Source organism: Magnolia sinica, chromosome 12 (assembly GCF_029962835.1).
Source record: "Magnolia sinica isolate HGM2019 chromosome 12, MsV1, whole genome shotgun sequence".
NCBI lineage: Eukaryota > Viridiplantae > Streptophyta > Magnoliopsida > Magnoliales > Magnoliaceae > Magnolia > Magnolia sinica.
Window position 1 is genome coordinate 50,712,875 of NC_080584.1, and position 17,654 is coordinate 50,730,528.

General features: G+C 42.0%; 1 long non-coding RNA gene across 2 annotated transcripts; it reads left to right on the forward strand.

The window, feature by feature from the left end:
* Positions 1 to 15,235: 15,235 nt before the first annotated feature.
* On the forward strand, positions 15,236 to 15,783 carry LOC131220503 (uncharacterized). Of its 2 annotated transcripts, none has more exons than XR_009158637.1 (2): positions 15,236 to 15,430; positions 15,566 to 15,783. It is a non-coding gene; the product is annotated as an uncharacterized LOC131220503 (long non-coding RNA). The 2 variants fall into 2 exon arrangements; XR_009158638.1 differs by having other exon boundaries at positions 15,570 to 15,783.
* The last annotated feature ends 1,871 nt before the right edge of the window (positions 15,784 to 17,654 follow it).

The following is a 17,654-nucleotide window of genomic DNA, read 5'->3' on the forward strand; positions in this document are numbered from 1 at the left end:
TGGTGGTGGTGGTCCTGAAGAAGCTGGTGTTGACATTAATATGGATGACATTTTTGAGGAACTGGATTCTGACTCAGCAAATGATCCAGATTTTATACCATCTGATGTTGATGCACGTCTGAGTGCATTAGAGGGTAAAGTTGAGGATATTAATGTTAAGTTGGAAAACATGTCTGTTGCTCATGATTTACAATTCAAGTACATGCGCAAATATCTTAGGCGCTTGAACAAAGGCATGCACCAACTTGATCCTTCTATTCCTGCTCCTTCATCAAGTTCTAGTTCTGACTAGTTTTTATGAGACTTCTGGTCTGTAATAACTTTATTACTTAGCACATGTTTGCTTGAGTTTGAGTTGGATTTTATGCTGGATATTTGTTCTTGATGTAATATTTATGCTGGATATATGTGATGCTATCTTGAGTATCTCTATGACTCTTTTGCTATACTCTCTTACTTCCTCATGTTTCCTCTCATGACTTCCTTTATTTAGTTCTCCTTTGTCATATTGTGACAAAAAGGGGGAGAATGGTTTGTTCTTAATGTGATTATGAGAGGAGTAGCATTGGTTATGTTACTCAGGGGGAGTGGGGAGTCAAGGGGAATATATGTTTGATCTTGTTGAATGAAATTAGTTGAAACTGGTTGAATGTTGAATATTGAATATTGATTTGCAGGTATTAACCAGTTGTTTTACTCTTGTTTATCTTGATTATGTGTTTTGTCACTAATTTGACAGAGGGGGAGATTGTAAGTGCTATAGTTTATATCCCTGTTTGTTGTCAAATTTGTGATGACAAAATCACTGTTATGTTATATATAACTTTCTTAAGTGAAGCTCTTTCAAGGATCAACATTCATGAACAAGCTAAGCTCACAACAAGCAAAGCTCACAAGTACAAGGATCAATCTTGAATGAAAGAACTGCTCACAAAACAAGACTCAAGCTGCAAGACTTTAAGAAGAGTTCAAGGCAGTTTGTACACTTTCAAGATTGAGCTACATCAAGGTTTGATCTACATCAAGACTTCAAGGCTCATACTTCAAGGTCTCAAGTTCCGAATGTTTCAATGTCCATACTTCATGGTTGAGGTTTGATTGACCATAGGTTGACCTTAGAAGTAGGTCATTTCGGATACATAAACCGAATGTTTATTTTACATGTGATTGATCTGTTCTTCGACTAGTCCTAGGCCTTCTTCGACTAGTCCTAGACTTGCTTCGACCGGTCTAAGAATTCCTCGACCAATCGTGAGTTTGTTACAAATTCGGATAAAATCATTAGCCTTCGACTAGTCCAGAACTGCTCGACCGATCGTAGGAACAGTGTCGACCGATCTTCGACCAGTTGTAAAATCTCGACTCAATATACAGAGATGTTTTATAGGTTCTTCGACCGATCGAAGGAAACCTACGACCAATCGTAGGAGAGCTTCGACCAGTCGAAGAACGGTCAAAGCAAATCCCGCCGAATTTTTCAAATATCATTAGTGCTTCGACTAGTCGAAGAGCACTCTAGACGAGTCGAAGACCCGATCTTCTCACTTACAAATAGTGCACGAATCTCAGAAGAAATTATCGATTTAATTAATTCATTCAAGCCCATCTTCGTCGAACTTCTGAGAGATAATTTCGTGCTCCATCTAAGCTAAGTGTGCTTATTTAATATTCTCTTTCCTTAGCTTTATTTAATTGATTTTGTTTTTGCTATTCCAATCGATTTGATAAGAGGAATTGTTATTCCCTTTCTTTGGAATCAAAATCAATTAAGGCAAGCCCTATTTGGTTTAATTTAAAATCTATTAGAATTAGAACCATTGTAATCAAGTATTGGACATTGAACTTGGACATTCAATCATCTACTTTGATTTGGTTCTACCGGGCTGCTACAACGAAGGAGATATTCACGTATTTTACATATTGTAAATTCCTTTCTATTATTTTGGTTTCTTTCAAGATTTGCTAGAAAAATCTTGTTATATTGGTTATCTGAGGAAAGCCAGGAAAACTCAGTAGTGGGGTTTTTTTAATTGTGTAAGCCCACATACAAAGACACAATTGTAAGGGTTTTGGGTGAACTGGGAAAACCTATTCGTTAGTAAACGCTAATATCCCCTGTGTGAGGATATTAGGAGTGGAGTAGCATTTTGTGTGGCTGTTGTTTAACAGTTGGTGAACACACAGGAGAACCACTATAAACCCTTGTGTTTGATTGATTTATTCTTCTAATTTTTAATTATTCTTTTATGGGATGTATGTATGGTGGTGAATGTTGTAATTATTTAATTCAAGCTTTGTGAGAATGTTGTAATAGCTTAGAATTTATTTTCCGCTATTCCTTTATCGCTTGATTTTCAATTTCATTTGAAAGTTGTTCCAGCAAGGTTGCCCGGCCATTTTTATGGTGTATGGTTGTCCCTAGAATAATACATTTTTAATTACAAGTTATTTCAATTCAATTTATATTTATTATTGTATTCCTCTTCGGTTTGAGACTTGATACAAAGATCTTTCTAGAAATAAGGTTGTCATACCATAAACTCTGTTTTTGGTGTAAGGTTGTCATTAGAACAACGTTTGTATCAACATCTCAAGATCTGAAGTTTGAGGTTATTTTAATTTCTGCATTGTGATTTACTTTGGCTATCATATTCATTTTAATTCCTCTTATAAGTTTTAATTTGGCATTGTCCTATTCACCCCCTCTAGACATATAGCTTGGCCTTTTCAGTTGTTTATCTATGGATCCTTCCTTGTATAGAGGTTAATTTCGATTATCAATCGAGGCTGATTATCGTGGCTAATTACTGATTATGATTGTTGTGGTCGATTAACCGATTATCAATCGAGGTCGATTATCGCGGCCGATTACAGATTATGATTGTCATGGCCGATTGATCGATTATCTATCGATGCCGATTATCATGGCTGATTACCGATTATGATTGTCATGGCCGATTGACCAATTATCAATCGTGGCCGATTACCGATTATGATTGTCATGGCCGATTGATCGATTATCGAACGAGGCCGATTATCGTGGCCGATTACCGATTATGATTGTCATGGCCAATTGGCCGATTATCAATCGAGGCCAATCATCGTGACGATTGTGGATTTCGATTGTGATGTATATTCTGCCTATGTTTGAGGCCCAATGTGATGTATATGTGGCCTATGTGATGAGGCCCATTGTGATGCATTTTAGGACCAGGTGATGGAGCCCATTGTGATATATGTTAGGCCCATCATGACATATATTAAACTCTTGAGTGAGGCCCATTGTGTTGTATATTTGGCCCTTGTGAGAGGTCATGGGTCCACTATATGTTAGCATCCATGAGGGCCATTTCTTGGGGTCAATGTTGGTTAAATGTCCACATTATCGAGGTCGATTGTCGATGCCGGTTGTTGATACCGATTATAAGTATGTGACAGCATAGCATCATGATATATGCCCATACGCATCATCTGCATGTTTGTTTGAGATGTGATTAATCATTTCATATGTCATTGAGCATGTTGTTATGAGACTCCCTGATAGGTGGAGGTTATCTCACATGAGCACACGGTATGCGTAAGATTGATACATGACTAGATTGTATGACTCATGCATCTCGCATTATGATTACTGTACGCCCTAGCGACATCAGGGTCGTAGCCTCCACAGGCATATTGTCGATGGCTAGACAGGACACTGAAAATTTGTTCTAGCATCGAACTGTCATAGATGGCCCTGGGTGAAAATTCCTAAACCCTCTTAGTACCAGAGGATGCCTCAATGTCGAGACCGAGTAGATACATGAGCACCCGAGTGCCGAATACCAGGAGGCCGCGCCTCCCACTGTGTCATGGTCGGTTAGGAAGGGGTGTGGCCTTACCCGCCCGAGCGTAAGGAGCATTGCTAGGCTGAGTTTGACCAACTCGTGAATGGGTCCATTATCAACGTGCCGGATAGGTATTGATAGACTATTGGCCAGGCGGATAGTGAGGTTTCTTACGCTCACTTAGACTATGCGGCTGGGAGAGCGGCAGTGTCATTTGGAGTGTACTAAACCCCGGTGATGATCCCAGAGATGAACAGTACTGATATTTGGACTTATTGAGTAGGAGTTGCATACTCTTTCATTCATTCATTCACTATCCACTCGGGCTGGTGGTGCATAACTATTTGTTACGTGTACCTTCATAATGGCCATGATTTTGGTTGGGGCGCACGACTAACCTGAGATCAGGAGTTTACCCCATTGAGTCTGACTATCCAAATGAGGTATGGGACTAGTTTGGATAAAAGTCCCTTGTGATAGACCCCATAGCTACGATACTACGTACTATCATCCCGACTTCACACTCCAGCATGGTCATTCCATTCCCACTATATGTTGCATTACATCCGCGGCATATGGTACGGATGACGCTATTTGTGTTACTCATTAGGAATTATATTCCATTGCATCCTCTGCATCTGATATTTGGCTCTCTATGACTCCTCATTTACATAGTTGATTTCTATTGCGTATTCTAATATTGTATGACTCATAGACTTATCAGTATTTCCGGTTACTTTGTTATTGTGTGATTTATGACTTTGTTAGTACTTCTGTTTACTCTGATAATTTCTAATCCTTTCAGTATTTCTGTTTACTCTGAAAATTCATGATCTTGTTAGTATTTCTGCTTATCCCGACATTGTGCGATTTATGGATTACCTGTATTTTCGGTATTGTATGATTATGGCATTGTATTGAATCCTTGACACTTACCTTGTGCAGACACTTACACCACCCTCTGAGCTTTCTATAAGCTTATGCACAATAGATGCATGCAGGTGATGTTAGTTTGCAGCAGTATTGAGCTTGGAGCATGCGGCAGTCTTCTGGAGCCTTGATTTTTGACATATGTATTTCCCTTTCAGCAGTGTATTCAAAATTTATATTAGTGGATATGTGATGATGATGTTGCCTTTGTGATTTGGGTGTACTTGTGGTTATTCCTATTAAGAGTTAAATGTACAAAAAAAATCCTCCTAGTAGGATCCCGGGATCAGAATCTGGCATATAGACAATAGGAGCCGATAATGGGGTACTACGGAGGCTGTCGGCACCGGATTCGGTGATCTAAATTTTTGTGAATCCGATTTCTGGGTTTGGGGCGTGACATATAATCATTTGAGTACAATGCTGAAAGGTAAATACATAAATCGAAAATCAAGCTCCAGAAGACCACTGTACGCTCCAATCTCAACATTGCTGCAACCTAACATCACCTGCACGCATCTATCGTGCATAAGCTTATAGAAAGCTTAGAGGGTGGTGTAAGTGTGTGCACAAGGTAAGTGTTAAGTATTCAAAACAATGCCATAATCATATAATACTGGAAATACAAGTAATCCATAAATTGTATAATATCGGAATAAGCAGAAATACTAACAAGATGAGGAATTATTAGAATAAGTAGAAATACTGATAAGATCAGGAATTATCAGAGTAAACAGAAATTCTGACAAGATCAGGAATTATCAGAGTAAACAGAAATACTAATAATATCATAAATCATACGATAACAAAGTAAGCAGAATTACTCACTAGTCCATGAGTCATACAATATTAGAATACGCAATACAAATCAACTACGCAAATGAGGAGTCATAGAGAGCCAAATATCAGATGTAAAGGATACAATGTAATATACATTCCTGATGAGTAACACAAATAGCGTCGGTCGTACATAGACTATATAAATGCAGAAACACAATAACCCAAATTGCCATATGGCACGGATGTAATGCAACATGCGGTGCGAATGGAATGACCAGGCTGAAGTGTGAAGTCGGGATGGTAGTACATAATATCGCAGGCTATGGGGTCCATCACAATGGACTTCTATCCAAACTAGTCCCATACCTAAATTGGATAGTCAGACTCAATGTGGTAAACTCCTGATCTTAGGTTAGTCGCGCGCCCCAACCGAAATCCTAGCCATTGCGAAGGTACACGTAACAAGTAATTGCACACCACCAGCCCGAGTGGATAGTGAATGAATGAATATACAACTCTTGCCCAATAAGTCCATATATCAGTATAGTTCATCTCTAGGATCATCACTGGTGTTTAGTACACTCCAAATGGCACTCCCGCTCTCCCAGCCGCACAGTCCAAGTGAGCGTAAGAAACCTCACTATCCACCTAACCAGTAGTCAGCCAATATCTACCCGGCACGTCGATAGTGGACCCATTCACGAGCTGGTCAAACTCAGCCTAGCTATGCCCCCTACGCTCAGGCGAGTAAGGCCACACCCCCTCCCAACCGACCACGACACAGTGGGAGACGCGGCCTCCTGATATTCGGCACTCGGGCGCTCATGTATCCACTCAGTCTCGATGTTGGAGTGTCCTCTGGTACTAAGAGGGTTTAGGAATTTTCAGCCAGGGCCATCTATGGCAGCCTGATGCTCGAACCAAAAAATTTTGGTGTCCCATCTGGCCATCCACAATATATCTGTGGAGGCTACGACCTTGATGTCGCTAGGGCGTACAGTAATCACAACACACAATGTAAGATGCATGAGTCATACAATCCAGTCATGCATCAATCCTACGCATACCGTACGCTTATGTGAGATAACCTCTGCCTATCAGGGAGTCTCATAACAACATACTCAATGACATATGCAATGATCAGCCACATCTCATAGCAAACATACAAATGATGCATATGGGCATGTATCATGATGTTATGCTGTCACATACTCATAATCGGTATCAATAATCGGTATCAACAATCGACCTCGACAATGTGGACATTTATCCAACATTGCTCCCAAAGAATGGCCCACATAGATCCTAACATATAATGGACCCATGACCTCACACAAGGGCCAAATATACAACACCATGGGTCCCACTCAAGAGCTTAATACACACCACGATGGGCCTTTCACATGGGCCTAATATACATCACAATGGACTCCATCGCCCGGCCCTCAAATGCATCACATAGGCCTCATATACATCACATTGAGCCACGACAATTAGAATTGGTAATCGGCCTCGATGGATAATCGGCCTCGATAATTAGAATCAACAAATCAACCGCGTCAATCGGAATCGGCAATCGATTAAAATAATCGGCCTCGATCGCTAATGGGCAATCGGCCACGACAATTAGAATCGGTAATCGGCCATGATAATCGGCCTCGATTGACAATCGGCAATTGGCCACGACAAATCAGAATTGGTAATCAGCCATGATAATCGGCCTTGACAAATTGGAATCTGCCTCGCTACTCGGTCTCGACAATCGGCCTAACAAATAGCCAAGGAAATGTCACAATGAGGACATTTAACCATAATTGCCCATCAATGTGGCCATTTAACCAACATTACTCCCAAGGAGTGGCCCATATAAGGCCAAACATACAGTGGGCCCACGGTCTTACACATGGGCCTAATATACAACACCGTGGCCACAAATATACATCACAGGTGGGCCTTGCTAAATGGGCCACAAATACATCGCAATATGCCTCATCATTTGGGCCGGAATACATCACAATGGGCCACAGCATATGGGCCAGAAATATATCACAATGGTCATAGCATATGGGCTGGAAATACATGACAGGTGGGCCCTACACATGAGCCTCAACACATCACAGGTGGGCCTCAAATATACATCACAGGTGGGCCTTGCACATGGGTCGAAAATATGTTACAATGGGCCTCATCATATGGGCTTCAAATACACAACAGGTGGGCCCCGCACATGGGCCGTATCAATGGGCCGCACCAACGGGCCTAATACACAATACTATGGGCCACTCACATGGGCCTTCTACATAACACTATGGGCCGCTCACATGGGCCTACTACATGACACTATGGGCCGCTCACATGGGCCACGCCAACGGGCCTAATACATTATCATAATGAGCCTTGCCCATAGGCCACGAATACATCACAGTGGGCCTTGCCCATGGGCCTCGGACGCATCAAGTCGGGCCTCATCATGTGGGCTTCAAGTACAAAACAGCTGGGCCCCATCACATTGGCCAAAAATATAAACAGGTGGGCCCCGCACATGGGCCATAAACACATCACATCAGGCCTTGCCCATGGGCCTCGAATACATCACAATGGGCCACAACCCATGGGCTTCAAATACAATAGGTGGGCCCTGCACATGGGCCCCAAATACACCACGTCAGGCCCTTCCAAATGGGCCCTAATTACATCAAATAGGCCATATTAAATGGACCACAACAACTACACCATTCATCCATCTATAGAAATCATTTTAGATCATTACCCAAACAATGAATCATATCAAAAGATCATCCGGACCATACCACAAATAACAGTGGTGATAGTGATCAAAAGGTCAGTTGGACCACATCACAAATAGCAGTCGAGACTGTGATTCCCACTGTACAAAATATCACAGGGGCCATCATAACACGTATTTTTCCATCTAGTCTGTTCATAAGTCACAAGGACCTAGACCAACCTGTGAAGCAAATATCATATTGGTCCAAAACTTCTGTGAGCCAAAAGGGGTTTCAATGGTAGACGTCCCATCTCCACTATTTTTGGCGGTGAGGTCCACTTGATAACTAGATTTGTTTTATTTTTCTTCTCAAGCCCTAGGACGAGCCGATCAAATGGATGGACGGTTTGGATGTTTCATATACATCAGGGTGGGGGTCCACGTACTTGGCCCACCTAAGACCAGCTTGCCAAATGTATGAAGAGTTTGGATGGAACATCCGTGGGTCCCACCATCCAGCCATCTGGATAATGGATACATCACATAAGTGTGGGTCCCACATGGTGGGCCACCCACTACTGCCCTCTCTCCCTCATATTTATATCATATAATATTATATAATATATTATAGATATGTACATATATAAAGCACGTACATCATCCATCCACGACCCGGCTGGATGAAACAGATGGACAGTTGGGGTTTAACACATACCTCATGATGAGGTCCACCGTCTCTAGCCACCTAGACAAGTGGATATATGTATATCAAGGTGGGTACCCACCGTCACATGCCACATGATGTGGCCGGCCAGTGGATGGACGACGAGGATGGGTCCCATGGACCGTGATGACGTTCTCAGGTGCTGCACGTTGCAGCCAAAAGAGGAAAAAGAGGGATGGGTCCCACGTACTGTGTGAGACCCGACCCGAGTTCGCATGTGTGCATGTGTGTGTGTGAGTATGCATTCCATCCATCTTGATCCCGCAGTCCTACCCGTCAAATCTCAGTGACCCTTGGATAGTGTTTGCAGTCATCCGTGAGCCCAGTCATGAAGACCCGACTCGGATCGAGTTGAGACCTATGCCATTGTGATCGCATCGTCACCGCGGTTCCAACGACGCGTCTTATGCGTCTATCTGATGTGTAGATCGTAAGTTGGGTGCATTTCATTTTCTAAGCCCTTGATCATGATCATGTGGGCCACCTAGGGGTGGTATGCATGGATTTCTAGGTAAGTCCCATCTCTTGGAACTATTTCCAACACACACTACACTATTTCCAACACACACTATATACACACAATACCTAGGCCCTATCCCTACACCACCCATCTCTAAAACACCACCCACTAACCTAAAAAGCCTACTAACCCTACAACATTGTTTCTAACTCCCTATTGCTATAATTTTTCTTCTCTATCCAAGGTAAGAAACTCATGATTACTTAGCTTAAAAGAGATTTTTCTCTCTTTCCCTCTCATTTCTCTCTCTCTTCTCTTCTTCCCTAGCAACCTTCCTCCAAAAATCTCCAAATTCTCCAGCCCCTTCTCCTCCTTTTTCCTCTTAATCCATCCATTGAAAACCCATCTCATCCATCTATCTTGGTTCCTTGGAGCATTTGAAGCTTGGTGATCCAAGTTTTGGTGAAAATATTTAGGTGGGTACTTCTTTATTCCATGCAATATCCTTTCCATAGTGTAGATCTTCTTCTTATTTCATTCGAAAAGTGTAGGACCCACCAATCAATGGTGGAAATCCTACACAATTCCTTGGATGTGGCCAAATGGTCCATCTTATGCATGCATGTCCGATACATGGGGTTTCCTCTTGATGGACCTCATCATGGAGGGTTCTCCACATTCCATAACTTGATGGGTCATCTAGACCCTTGCATTATAGTTGGGATGGTATCTCATCCATTCATCTCAAGTGTAGATCATGCATGATGAAGATCCATGGTGAAATATAGAAGGAAATGTAATGTATGGGTGTGATTGTGTTAGGGAAGGCTCAATAGTGACGGAACCTTCTCCCAATGGCCGGAATGTTTTTATTTCTCTTCTTCTACCTTTCCTATGATTGCTGATGATGTGTGTGGTCCACTTGGTGGGCCTGGATAGTCCAGAAAAGTCCAGCTATGGTGGGACATCCATACCCACCTACACTATGGTTGGGTGTCCCATTTGCTGACCTCTATTGATGCATGCAAGTGTGGTAACCTTGGGATTTGTTTTGGACATTTGTGGGGCCTACTAGGGTGGACCATAGCACCTATTTCTTGGAGTATTTTCCCTTTTTATTTAACTTATATAATTAATTTTATCCAAGTACATGTTGCTGTCCAGAATTTTCTGGACAGTTTCTAATTGATTTTAGACCAGATTTTGGGACTGTTTGGGGGACTATTCATAATCACTAAATATACTTTTCTAAAATTTGGGGATATCATCTTGATGTCTCCCAAATTTTACCCCCATCTGACATTCATTGGGGTCCCAAAGGTGTGGTCCAAGTGAGGTGGACAGTCTGGATTTTCTGCACTGTTCCCTCTGCAATCCACCCTGGACAGGTTAGAATTCCAAAATTTATTAAAATAGTTTTGGGAGTGTAAAAATTATAAACATTTATATGAAGGTGGAACACCCATGGTGGGACCCACCTATAAAATTTTGAGGCCAATGGACACCTGTACACACCATAGTGATGGCTGGACCGGCCCATTACAACATGGTGTCCAGATCAGTCCGATTTTCAGGACAGATTGATTTCTTTAAATGAATTAAAATATTTATAGATTTTTAAAATTTTTGAAATTTTGTGGGGGTGTGGGCCACCTATGGTAGTGTCAATTTGTAAAATTTCAGCTCCAACGGACCTCATTTGGGCATCCAAAAGAATGGGCCAAGATAGTTGGACTGCCAGATTTTTTGCTGTGCAGTCCAGCAATATGCCTTGATAAAACCATAATTCAAAAATATTTCCTCTGATGGTGGGCCACCTTTTTGGGTTACCTCTCATTGTATGCATGATAAGAGACCTTGGCCCTCAATTTTTAAAGTTTTAGAGGCCCTGGACCCACTCCAATGGAGTGCCCAAATTTAGGACAGCAACATGTTATAATTATGCTTGGCCTTTGGGCTGAAATTTTGAGGAGTGAGGCCCACCACATTGTGAAGATCTTAGAGGAAATAATTTATACCTTTGGTTCCTTAAATGTTGGGCTTAATAAATGTACTTTTGAGGCCCACCACAGTTGAATTTAATTGGGTCCATGAATGTAGATAGTTGTTGAACTCTTTAGGCCCAATTGGGCTGGGACTTTCCAGATAGGCCCATTGAACTCTTGGGCCATTTTTACCATACTATTGTGTTGGATTAGTGGGCCGGATTACACAAGTAAATGGGCCCTTGGTTGCCCACCAAATCATCTTTAATACTTGGGTCGGGTTGTAGGCCCAACTTACTTAACTAAGAGCATGACATTTGCCCATGTGGTTTGAGCAATGGGTTGCCCACTAGGCCACCACAATATATGAGATTAGTGTCCTTTATGTTAGGCCCTAACCTTTCCCCTATGGGCCTATAGTGGTATATATGGGTTGAGCTATGTGTGTTTCCCTTGAACCCATGTTTTGGATAGGCCTTGGGCCGCCTTTCTGAAGCCCAACATGAGTGTTTGTGGTATGATTATGGCTACCTGTTTCTTATTTCTGATGTTGCGTGGGCCTTAGGCCTTGATCCATGATCAATTAGATATGGGCTACCTCTTGGGGACCAATTGTGGTTGGATGCTCACATTGGTGGCCCTAAGGTAGGCCCATAGGCTTCTATGGGTGGTTAAAGGCCCACCATAGACCCTTACTAGGCCCGTTTCATCTATTTAGGCCCATACCATTGTTCTCCTTAGTCTCGTGGGCTACCCCAGGTATATGGGCCCACTAGAGGTTGTATTCCTTATGAGGAATTGGTTAAGTACCTAGACCCTTCATGATTAGGTAGAAAGTTCATCTTCACCTCATTGGCACCTCTATTCATCTGCATGCCCCACTCCCATACGCATCATATGCATGCTTGGTTAAGGTATGATTGGCCATGGTTGTGCCATTGTGTGGGACATGTTGGTATCTCTCCAAGAGATAGATGCTTGGGATTGATGCATAGGTGATTGTGTGATTCATGCATCTGGCATTGCATAGCTTGTGGATATCCACCCTTCCTTCATCAGGGCCTTGCTTCCATAGGGGTATTCGTGGATGGCCGTATGTGTGGACATCGAAAATATTAATTGAGCATACCGGGTGCATAGGATGCCCATGGGTGAAATTTTCAAAACTTCCATGATACCAAGGATCTGCTCCAACGCCGTGACCGGGTGGAATACATGAGCGCACGAGGGCTTTATACCGTTAAGCCGCGACTCCCACTGTCGTGTAGTCGGTTGGATAGGGGTGTGGCCTTACCTGCCTGGTGTGAGGAGGCATTGCTAGGCTGAGTCTGACCAGCTCATAAATGGGTCCGCTACCTTCAGGCCTTGTTGGTGATTGGTTGTCCACAGGCGGGTAGTGAGGTCTCTTACGCTCGTTTGACTGTGCGGGGTCTGCAGAGCGGCAGTCATTCAGCAGTGTAATGGACCCCGGTGATTTCCTTATGATTGGAAATGTACTTGACTTATGGTTTGGATATGAGCACTGACATTACTTGCATCGCATTAGCATTGGTTGTACAAGCCCCTTCATGCATTGCCTTGGTATGGCACCCATTACTCATTGCATCGCGTTCATGGTAAGCCTTGGTAAGGCTAGTGATATGCTCATTGATCATGCTTCTCTCCTTATACCTCCTACTATTCTTCTGTGCACCATTGTCACACACTTACACCACCCTCTAAGCTTCTATAAGCTTATGCACGATTGATGCATGCAAGAGACTCTAGGTAGGCACCGTAGCAGCAAAGCATGGAGTAGAGTTGAGCAGTGAGGACTCCAGTGTTGCTGATTTCTCTCTCTTTTCCTTTTATTCTCATGTATGTCCTTTTAGACCTTATGGATGATGTAAAAGTTTAAATTTTTAGTGGATTTTGCGATGTGTGCCTTTGTTATTCTCAGATGTACTTGCTGTGATCTTAGGTATGCTCGTATTGAAAATGATTATACTATTATGAAAATCCTCCTTGTAGGATCCCAGGATCGGAATCTACCTCAGGAGCCGAGAATGGGGTACTACGGAGGCTGTTGCGGCCAGAACCGGTAATCGGGTTCCTTGTGAGTCCGGTTACCGAGTCTGGGGCGTGACATACTGGCTACCCTCCCCATCTAATAACATATTATTATTATTATTATTATTATTATTATTTTCTTTCTTACTGCTAGCTAGTACACCCACTGTCAGTTAGCACTTTACTCTTAGCCATCTCCACCGTCGGTCCACTCTCCACTGTAAGTCCAGGACGATGTAGATATGCACCTCATCAAGGTGGGTCCCACATGGCCCACCTTCTTTGGATCCAAAACTTCTATGAAATCCCAAAAGATTTCAATGGCAGACATTAATCAACACTTTTGCTGTGACGTTCGCCACCTGAGTTCCTCCAACAGATAATTTTTTGGGTGGCCCACAGTTAGAAATGGGCCCACTAAATACACGGCATGGATGCACATCACTCATCACGGTGGGGCCTATGAATGGGACCCGTGCTCCCTGCCCGCTCACCGTCCAAGGAAGTTACTACGTCCTTTGTGTCAGCGGCAGCAGCAGGCGTTGCTGCTTTGTTTATTTTTTATTTTTTATTTTTGAAAATAGAATATATTTTGTTTGGCTCAACGCCTAAAATGGGCTGGGGAACGAGATAGACGGTGTGAATTAAGTTCATACCTCAAGGTAGGGCCTACATGTGCGGCTCACCCAAAGCTTCTAAATCAAGCTAGTATTTTTATTTTTCATCCCAGCAACGTCCAGACGTTGCTGGATGGCCTAGACAGCAAATGTCCAGCTAGATCTGGGTTGGCCCATCTGGCCATGTTGGGGTTTACCATATCATTTATATTTTCCCATTATCTGGACCCTTCAAACAAAAATAGTAGCAAGGTGGGTTGGTCCCCATGTTTAGACGGCCACGTGGTCCGTTGGATGGACGGTCTAGATGTCACATACCCTCATCATATGGGTCACAAAATAAAGGAAGGAGAGAGAGAGAGAGAGAGAGAGAGAGAGAAGCACCCACATCATAAAAAAGGAGAAATCTACCCTAAAGATGCACCCACCTTCCTTCCTTTTCCTCTGTAGTGCTCCAAAGCTCCAATGAGGCTCCTTCAACGGTGGAGATGGACTTCTAATGGTTGGATTGAAGGGGATCTAAGGTGAATGTAGTTAGAAATGGGAGGGCTGCCATGGATGTTTTTAGCTTCTCTCTTGCTAGGGAAGAAAATGAAGAAGAAGAGAGAGAAAGAGAGAGGGAAAGAGTAATTAATTCATGTAAGGCCATAAATGCTAGGGTGGACTCATGGGGAAAATAAATGTCATAATTGCTTGTAAGCATTTATTACTTGGCATGGGATGATGACATCACCCCATGATAACCTAGGAAATAGTGCCATTGTGATATGTGGGTCCTGCAAATGTGCAGTCCACAGCTATTATAATGTGCGAGCTACATCTCATGATCTAAGAGTCGCATTGACACACGAGACGCGACGTTGGAATCGCGGCAACGATGAGGTTGTAATGGCATAGGTTTTGAGTTGAGTCGGTTTGGGTTTATAGGATGTAATTCAAAAGCACGCGCAAATGTTATCTACACGCCGCAAGTCACAAGAATTCGACCGGAAGGACCGCGGGATCCTATGGAGCAATACGGGCTAGAATATGGGTCTCACAGTACATGATGCATTTCTCATAAGAATCTAGAGTATTACATTCTAGATTTTGAGCATTCCTCAGCAGAAATTTTCAGCATCTCTACCTTTTGCTAGTTCTATATGCATTACAAGCTTCAGGTAAGATGATTGCCGGAGTTTCCTTGTTGAACTACCATAGGTGTTCTTATGTTGTTATAGATTTCATAGGAGATGCATTTTCGCACCTAGCAAGTGAACAAGTTTGCCTCACTTGGTCTAGAACGAGCTCCCCTCGGGTCAAGAGTGCATCGAGCAAATCCAAAAACCAGGTGAGTCAACTAACAACAGTCCCCCATATGTATGTTCAATTGTTACAATTTTTTCACACTGTTTTGATAGTTAATTGTTGTTCTTTCAATCTATTCACATGTTTTTGTTCTTATTTTTTACTTGTTGCTTGTTAGTTAGGTACATAAAAGGCCATCACATTGTGGAGCTCTTCATCTGCTTGACGGACCTTCATTGAATAGTCTTTTTTTTAAAGTCTTCCATTATAGATTTTAGTTTTTACTATCAGGTTTGCGAGTCAGATAAATAATGTTTCAAATTACATCATGGTTGTTTTTACTATCTTTTGATTCTTAAATGAATATGGCTTAAATATATTTTATTTTATTTTATTTTATACAGCAGGTTTTTTTGTTTGAAATCGTTCCGAAATAAGAAAAAATATTGTTCTCTAATATGACAGTTGGCACCAGAACGGTTTAAAACCGTTCCTAAAATTCTGTTTCAAAAAATTGAAACAGTACCCAAAATGGTTCTGAACCGTTCCTGATTTTCTGCGACGCCTCATTTAGGAACGGTTCAAAACCGTTCCTAAATGACGATTTTGGTGTAGTGAGCATGAGTCTAAAAATCAAGCATTTTCAAAATCCATGATAGGACAATAGTCTAAAAATCAGGCTGATCCAAATCTCATGTAGATCACACCATAAGAAAGAGTGGTGATTGAATGCCCACCATTAAAAACATTCTAGGGTCCATCATAATATTTATTTTCTATCCAAGTTGTTGATTAATTCACACAAACATGGATTAAGGGAAAACACAAATATCAGCTTGATCCAAAACTTAGTGGCCCATAAAAGGTTTTTAATGGTCAATCATCATTGTTTCTTGTGGTGTGGCAGATCCAAAATAGCCCCTTAGGGGTCACCAATCTATCCATTTGTTTTGCAAGACCATAATATGATAGAAGTCTAAGAATCAAGTAAATTCAAAACCCATGTGGGCTTTAGATCCCATCCATCCAACCATACGACCATATAACAATCCATTGAACCATCCCATCCATCCAACTACCTCATCCATCCAACCATACAACTATCTACCCTACCATGGTAGGCCAAATGATTGATGAGAAATATAATAACTAGAATGCAATCAAAGAACACAAGCAACCAAAATGCAATACATTTTCAACAATATTAAAAAGAAAAGGAGAAAAGAATAGCTAAGCATAAATCAAAAAGGTATTAGAAATCCCTAATTAGTGATTCAACAATACAAATCCCAAGTTAGGGATTCAACAATACAAATATCCCTAATTAGGTATTCGATGATACATATCCCTAATTAGGGATTTAAAATTGCAGAAAGCAATGGTGAGAATGGAAAAAACCCTACATCATACCTAAGAATCTAAGATTTATGAAAATTGGAAGCTTTCTACTTCATCAATGTTCCTGAAAAGAGATGAGAGAGAATGGTTAATGTATCTGCCAATTTCTGGCATTGAAAAGGAAGAAGTTAGAGTTAGGTTTAGGGTTTTTTAACTGCAGAGAGAAAGGGAGTGAATAGTCACTATTGGGTAGAGTAATAGATGGCCAAGCAACAATAGTACGCCGAGTAATGCAATAGATGGCTGAACAGATGGCCTAAGAGCAGCGGATAACCAAGCATAGCTGCAATAGAGACCAAAGGAGATCGGGAGTGTGAGAGAGTGAGAGGGGGAGGGAGTGATTGGGAGAGAGTGAGGGAGAGGGAGAGATCGCTAAAATGGGAAAGTGCTAGGGTTTAGAGAGAGAGAGAGAGAGAGAGAGAGAGAGAGAGAGATCATAGGAGAGTGCTAGGGTTTTGAGAGACTGAGGGGGGGGAGAGTGGTTTTGTACCAGAGGAGAAAAAGAGGGAATATTAAACAACAAAAGAGGAATCGAGGCTTGTTCGCAAGGGAGGGAGGAAGGGGGGGTTCTTTTTTTATTTTTTCAATGTGCCCTTTCCTGACAGCTTTTTTCCGTCAGGGAATTATATTAGCCGTCAGCGATTGGTCTGACGGCTATAATCCATTGGGGAAAAAAATGCAGGACCATTAGCATTGGACCTGGCTTTTAGCGATGGTTTTCTACCTAATTCGGATGGATTTAAACCGTTGCATACCTTTCAACAATTTAATCCGTTGGGGAAAAATGGCAGGACCATTGTGGAAGGTCCTTTTTCAGGTAGTGTCACCTTATAAAATAAAATAAAAAACCGTCCTACAAATGTCCAACA